Source organism: Elephantulus edwardii, unplaced genomic scaffold (genome assembly GCF_000299155.1).
Source record: "Elephantulus edwardii isolate Elephantulus edwardi_28Jun2011 unplaced genomic scaffold, EleEdw1.0 scaffold00145, whole genome shotgun sequence".
NCBI classification, from domain to species: domain Eukaryota; kingdom Metazoa; phylum Chordata; class Mammalia; order Macroscelidea; family Macroscelididae; genus Elephantulus; species Elephantulus edwardii.
The window spans coordinates 3,058,950-3,066,811 of NW_006399895.1; the positions used below are offsets into that span (position 1 = coordinate 3,058,950).

General features: G+C 42.0%; 1 pseudogene; it reads right to left on the reverse strand.

Annotated features, from left to right (window-relative positions):
* Positions 1-2,673: 2,673 nt before the first annotated feature.
* Positions 2,674-7,862, reverse strand: part of LOC102863692 — a 189,472-nt pseudogene continuing 184,283 nt past the window's right edge.

The window sequence follows — 7,862 nt, forward strand, 5'->3', positions numbered from 1 at the left end:
CTTCAAAAGCAGAGGACTCCATGTCCTTGGTGGTTCCAAGTCTGTGGGATATTCTCTAGTTTCACCAAATGAGAAGAAAATCTTTATTAAAAGGCATTTTCTTTCTTTTTCTTTTAATGAAACCAATGAGCTCATTGGTTTATTTATTTTTTCCTTGTTTTGTATTGTCGAATCAGATCTGAATTTTATTTTTTTTTCTTTTTGTTTTCTTGTTGTGTGTCATCAAATCAGATCCGACTGGCACAGGAAGAGATAGCCCCTCCTTCTTCAGCGGACTTGTCCAGAGTGGCTTGTTATTATTTATCTTTCTCCCACAGAACAGGTGGGGGATTTGAACTGTATGCCTTTGAGATTGCAGCACAATTTGTTGCCACAAGGCCACCAGAGCTCCCTCAGTGACTTGTTATTGTTGTTACATGCCGTCAAATTCATGCTGGCCTATGTGTTGTCGTTGGTTGCCTTCAAGTTGAGCTCGACTCATAGCGACCCAATGAACAAAAGGCCCGAAGCCCCTCTACAACCATCGACTTTTTTCAAAGTTCATAGAGTTTCCCGAGGCAAGTTGTTTAAGAAGAGGATGTCGCTTCTGCTTCCAAATATACAACAGAATAAACTCTGCCTGATCCCACGTTGTGGTTGCAAGTCACAATGTCAATCCGTCTTGTTGAAAGTCGTCTTCTCCTTTGATGGCCCCTCTGCTTTTCAGCACCATAGCCTTTTCCAGGGACTGGTCTCGCCTGATAACATGACCAAAATACGTTGTACTATACTTACTTCTTTTTTTTTTTTCATTTTACTTATGATTTTAACGAAAGTTGAGAGAAAAGTTAGATTTTCATTCATTCATCGTGGCACATTTTACTTATTCCCTCTCCTTCCCTCCCTGTCTCCTCCCCAAGTTCCCTTTTTTGTTTTATTAAATATTCATTCATTGTTGTACAATAACCTCCCTCCCCCCACATCTCTTTACAAAGTACCTCTTATTCTGGGCTGTTGTCCTCTATCTCATGCCTAATCGTACATGCTTCTTTCTAAGAAGCCCTGGGGCACAGGTAAGTCCTTTCCATTTTCTTCTTAGAGCTATTTTGGAGGTATCTCTGTAATGCAAACTCTAATGGAGCATCAACCCCTTTGATCTCCCTTTCAAAGTGACTCTTCAGTCTGTGACCCACTATCTACCTTCCTGCATTACCTTTGCTTTCTGATCTTATTCCCCTTATTGGATTGTAATTGCTTTGTTTAAAAATTGGGAGTTGTGGATTTTGTTTTTGTTTTGGAAAGGCTTGTGGTTTGACCTTTGATCCGCATAATTGGACATAATCCTTGGCTCATGAACATGCTCACTATTGATCTTTGTTGCCTATCTTTACTTATAGAGCTTGTTACATTTAACAATGCGAAGTGAACTCAAGAAACTACGATTCAAAACAAAAGCTAGGCTTGGACAATGAGGTTATACCCTACATCTAACCAAACTGATCCCAAATTCTAGTTCTCTGCTTCTCTCACACAAAATCATTATTATTCTGATTCACATATTCAGTGTCCCTCTGTGATATTTTTATGTACTCATGGTGCTTCTTAAGGCACCATGGTGACATAGTTGGTTTCCAATGAGCTGCTAACCCAAAGGTTAGCAGTTCGAATCTACCAGCAACTCTGCAGGAGAAATATGGGCTGTCTCCTCCTCCCATAAAGATTTCCAGCCTTGAAAACCAAGTGAAAAGGCTCCAGAAATCAGAGTCAGTGGCAGTGAACTTCATTTTGGTCTGTCTTTATCATTTCTCATGAAAGGAGCCCTGGCAGTGAAGTATTTAAGCACCTGGGTACTAACTGAAAGGTTGGAAGTTCAAAGCCATGAGTCGCTCACTCACTGCCCTGTGCACAATGGAATAAAACCCAGCCCATTCTTGGAGAAAGCTGTGGGGGTCAGATTCCTGTCTCAGGCTAGGTTCTTTGTTGTTGTTGTTGTTGTTGTTCGCCATGGAGTCAGAACCATCCCAAAGCTGGCAGGTTTTAAGAGGCAGTAAATTGCATGGGAGGGGAATGCCCATGCTTCCCCCGTGGAGCAGTTGGTAGATTCAAACCGCGTGCCTTCAGGATTGCAGCATGCCTGCTTCTTTTCTTTGTCAAGAACAAACTCGTTTGTCCTAGAGAGAGTAAAGCCAAGCTGCTCCTTGGAGGCAAGGATTCTGAAGCTTCGTCTGACATACTTTGGACATGTTGCAAGGAGGGACCAGTCCTTGGAGAGGGACGTCATGCTTAGGAAGGTGGAGGGACAGCGCAGGAGAGGAAGACTCTTTATGAGACAGATTGATTCAGTGACTGGGATAGTGGAGGTAAGTCGGAGACGGTGAGCTTGACACAGGATAGAGCAGGGTTTAGGGCTGTTGTACATAGGGTCGCTATGGGCTGTTGTACGTAGGGTCGCTATGAGCCGCAGACGACCCAAAGGCACATGACAACAACAACATAGTAAAATACATTAATCTTTTTTAGCAGTTAATGCTATTTAATTAAGTATATTTTAAATGTTACTACTATTATTAATTTTAAAGAAAATTTACAGAGACTTTGAATTTCCATTCATTCATTGTTGCACTTTTCTCCCTGCCCAAGAAATTTTTTGTATTACCAACTATTTGCTACATTTTTTTCCACAAAACGTATTGTTTATTTTTCGTCAATCTTATTTCCACTTTTTAAATGACAGTTTAAGACCACTCGATGGATGGTTGTTTCAACCCACTTGGTGGCCTGAGCAGTTGGGGGCTGCAGCGCAGTCTTCAGGTGCAGACAGAGCACCCCAGTCTTCAGTAGGGAACTGCTGAATAAGCAGAGAGGACACTTGTTCGCCTTCAGACCAGTCTGCAACTTCAGGCTGAGCAGCAGTGAATTCAGGAGCAGGGTCCATCCATTCTCCCTGAAACTCCTCCTTGGTCACAGCCTTTTCAACAGCATCTTGCTCTTCCTTTACAATCTCTTTGGGATCTCTGCAGAAGAGCAGATGGGCCATGGCCTCCCACGGGTGCGCCCGGGAGATTGTTTCACGCATGCGCTGGATTCACTGCTTCAGACCCATGGCGTGAGCTCACCTGTTGCATGGATAGCAATGTCCACGGAGCACAGAGGAGAATCTGTGTTACACCGGGCAGTGGTGGGCAAGTTAACATAAGACGCTGTCTGGTGGTCAGCCCTGGGATCGGTAACCACCAGAAGACACGGCTCCTGCAAGGCTGCCTGGATCTGGTTAGTTCCAGGAGTGAAGCACCCAGCAGTAGAAGTGACTTCAGTAGCCGCAGCAGCAGCAAACTTCAGCTCATCTCTCCAGCCAGTGTTTCTGGAGGAGATGATACTGACTTCAGCTGGATTTTCCATGGCAACAATGGCATAAGTAGCCAAGAGAAGCTTCTCCCAGGCGCTCTTCAGATTTATGATATAGATGCCATCACTTTTCCTTTTATAGATGTCCTGTTCCATTTGGAAGTCAAGGTTGGTGCCGCCCAAATGAGTTCCTGCTGCGAAGAATTTGAGGACACCCTCCTTCGTCTGCAGGACATCAAGGGCTCGGACATTGTGGACGTTTCCCCTTTAAGTTAACGACGGGAAGCCTTGTGTGGGTAACGCAGAAAGCTGTTTACTACGTCTTTCTTTACCTAATGCCTAAAAGATAGCTCTCTGCGTTTCCTACTGAGAGTTTTTAAGTTAATTTTATCAATGTTGTTATGAGGTCAGGATCTAAGACATCAAGTTAAGGACTTGAAGGGTCATCTTTTTCCATGTCGAGGACCATTTTCCATGGCTTCTCTTTTTAGAAGAGTCCCTCTTTGCTCCATTGATCAGACGTGTCACTTCTGGCACATCTTCAAGCCCCACTTTATGGACATGACTATTCCTGAGCTTGATTCTAGTTTGTTGGGGAATGTGTTTGGGTTTTTTTTTCCCCCTGGGCCAAAATGCTTCCTTACTCAGTAAAGCTTTATCAATAGCCTCAATAGGGTACAATCTCCATCCCAACTCGTTTGCTTCAAAAATATCCTAGTAATTCGTGGCTCTTTACTTGTCCAAATAAATGTTCAAATTCTCAAGCCCCGTGAAATCCTGCAAGAACTGTAACTGCAATGCTATTGACTCTAAAGCTCAACCTATCATATTTTATAATCAATCCTAATCATTTGTTAGATGACTCTGTGTGTTGGAATTTTTATTGGCCAGCTGGCTATCCACAGATGTTTATTCTTTCAAGCAAACATTTAAGAATCAAGCATTACATTTATGATGCGTTGGTAATAACGGGCATCTTTCCAAGGTTAGGAAAATGATATGTTTGCCAGATGTTGGCAAGTCTCCTTTCATAATCTGCAATAGTATTTTATGGTTTGGTTCTCAGTCCTTCTGTACTTTTCTCATTGAGTTGATGCAAAGTTATCTGTTGCTCCTGGGAGCTTTCTTACCCTGTTCTTAACTCTGACCTTTCCACTCCATGGCACTTGCTAGATTTTCAGACTGGCCATTTTCCAGGATTCATTTCTTTTTAGTATTTTGCACTTTGATTTTGTTAATTATTATAGATATTACTCCATTTAAAAATAATCATCATCATCATCATCATCATCATCATTTTGATCCCCCTCTCAATATTTGGGCATCTTTTCCTTTTTCTTGTCTTCCAGCATTAGCTCAGGAAATCAAAAGCCCTTGGGGCCCAGGCCAGTTATATGCATGAGTGAATTGGACCAGGCCTTTGGCAGTCAGGAGAGATTGTGTCGGAAGACGGAAGCTCTTTCTCAGCTCCAACCACTGCCAGGTGGGAACAGATCCGATTCACAGATTGTCATCATTCAGGTTATTTTTAGGTGAAAACGACAAGCGTTTTAAATGTCAAAAATAAATTTAAAAAATTTTAAAACACAGTCAAATCTAAGATCTAATGTTCTAGAGTCAGAATCAAGACCAAGCTCAAAGTTTTCCCACTTTGGCTCAAATCTTAAACCGTATTCATTGGAACGCTGGATATTCCTGCCTTACCCTGGTACCCTGGTTTAGTAAAACTGCCTTAATGAATAAAACTAACTATTCGATGATGTGTTGTTGTACCATCAAATTGGAACCAACCCACAGCTGACCCTCTGGTGGGTTTTCAGAGGCAGTAATCGCATGACAGGAGATGGCCCATCCTTCTCCCATGGAGCACCTGGTGGATTCGAACCATGTGTCTTCAGAACTATAGCACAGCTTCTTGCCACTTGGCCACCAGAGCTCCCTAACTATTCTATAGGCTCTTGACTTGAAAGGCATATTATTCATATCTTTCATGTTAAGCCTTTGTCTCTCGCTATCTTAGCAGGAAAAAAATGTTATATAGAATTGTTGCTATTGTTGACGTTGTAATTACTGTCAAGCCAGTTCTGAGACATGTGTGAAGGTTGGACAATTAATAAAGATGACCCAGGAAGAATTAAGAGGTGTTGTATAGGCAAAGAGTATGAAATATACCATGGACTGCCGAAAGAATGAATGTATTTGTCTTGCATGAAACGCAGACAGAGTGTTCCTTAAAGGCAGGGAGAGTGAGATTTCATCTCACATCCTCTGGGCACGTCAAAGGCTCCAGTCCGTGGAAAAAGACATCAGACTTGGGCAAGTGGAAGGACAGAGCAGGAGAAGATGACGTTCAGAAAAATGGATACTGTGACCTACAACAAGGGGCTTCAGCAAGGTGGAGACTGTGAGGGGTCACCAATTTTGTAGAAAGAATTTTTTTTTTTACTTTTTTATTATTTTGTGTGTGTGTGTGTGTGTGTGTGTGTGTGTGTGTGTGTGTGTGTGTGTACTGTCAAATCAGATCTGACTGGTACAGGAGGAGATTGTCCCTCCTTCTCCAGCAGAGCATCTGGTGGATTTGAACCGCACACCTCTGGGATTGCAGTACAGCTTCGTGGCACTAGGCCACCAGAGCTCGCCAAGAAAGAATTTTTAATTCTTTTAAAGCTGAGAGCATTTTATTCCTTTGGCATATGATGTCATCAATCCGTAAATTTTTCTCTTTTTGAGCCATCCTTGCTTTGTTTTCTTTTTGTTTGCTTTTTCTTTTCTTTGTTTTATTTTTTAATAGCCATGAAAGGCTATTATTCTCAACTTATAGATGAGAAGACTTGAGATATAACTCAATGGTGGCCCTCCAGGAGGTTTTCAGGGGGAGTAATCACATGGGAGGAGATTGGCCAGCTTTCCTCCCGAAGAGAAGCTAGTGGATTCAAACCATCTGTCTTTGGTTGACAGCACAACTCCTTACCCACCTGGCCACCAGAACTCCTTGAGCTATAGAGAGATTAAACAAGTTGCTTCCATTCTATTACACTGTGTCTCTTAATGAGCGTAGAGCCAGTGGGACAAGTCCCAAGATCGAGCATCACTGGGAGTGAAGTAAAAGAGAAGCTCATGGGTCCTGTTCAGGAAGTCACCAGTATGTTCCGTTCTGCCCTGTGTGTATTGTTGCAGCCCTCCCAGAAAGAACCCAATTTCATTTCCATCATGCTCCTTTAAAGGCAGCGGAGGGACACTTGGATCACTACACATTCTTGTTCTTATTACTTCTCTCCAGCGTATGATCAATCTGTATCCTAAGTATGACATATCATTCAAGAAGCTGGACTTTATGAAATACAAAGTGGAATCAGGATTAGAGGAAGACTTAAAAACAACCTGTGTTATGCAGATGACACAACTTTGCTTGCTGAGTATGAATACTTCAAAGACTTACTGCAGAAGATCAAAGACTACAGCCTTCAATATGGATTATATCTCAACATTGAGAAAACAAAAACTCTCACTACAGAGTCAATAGGCAACATCATGGTAGAGAAAAGACTGAAGTTGTCAACACCTTCATCTTGTTTGGATCTGCAAGCAACACTCTTGGTACCAGCAAGTCAAGAAATCAAAGGATCTATCTCATTGGGAAAATCTGCTGTCAAGGACCTTTGCAAGGTATTAAGGAGCAAATAATTTTTAAGAATAAAGTGCCCCGGAGTCAAGCCATGATCTTTTCAATTATGACTATGCATCTAAAAATTGGACAATGTTAATGGGCACTTAGGTTGTTTCCAACTTACTGCTGTTATGAATTGTTGTTATTGTTGTTGATTGCCATTAAATCGAGCATAACTCATGGTGACCCTATGAACAAAAGACCTGAAACGTTTCTATAACTATCATCGTTTCTCAAAGTTCATAGAGTTTTCAGAGGTATGTTGTTTAGGCAGTGGATACCACTCCTGCTTTCAAACCTGTCTTAAACTGGGAGTTCCACCAAACACCATCCACCATGAGTGACCATTATACCTTTTGATACCCCAATGACACAAGGTTCAGCATCACAGCAACCCCAGGTTACCTCAGTACAGCATACTGACAAAAGAGTGCTGTACCACTTAGAAGAATGTTCCTTCAAAATGTAATAACCATCGACTCTTAAATACAAAGGCTTTCCCTGAGGTCTTGTTGACTCTAAACAAGAGGCTTAAATAAAAAACAACCAATATACCACACTGTTGTTATAGTGCTGCAGTAAACATAGGTGTGGATAAGTCTGTGTGCAGACTTGTCTTTTTTTCTGTAGGATATTTACCTAGTCGTGGGAATCGTAGATCAAATGGTATCCCTATTCTCAACTCTGGAAGGAAATGCCCAATTGCTGTCCATAGTAACTGCATCGTTTGAATCCATTAGCTGCTCTGAGGAACAAAGATGAATAATCTCTTCCCGTGCAATTTACAGCATCTGAACCCTCCCTAACCCCGGAGGATCAGCTCTGAATTGGCTCTGACCAACAGCTATGAGATGATGATAATAATAATGAT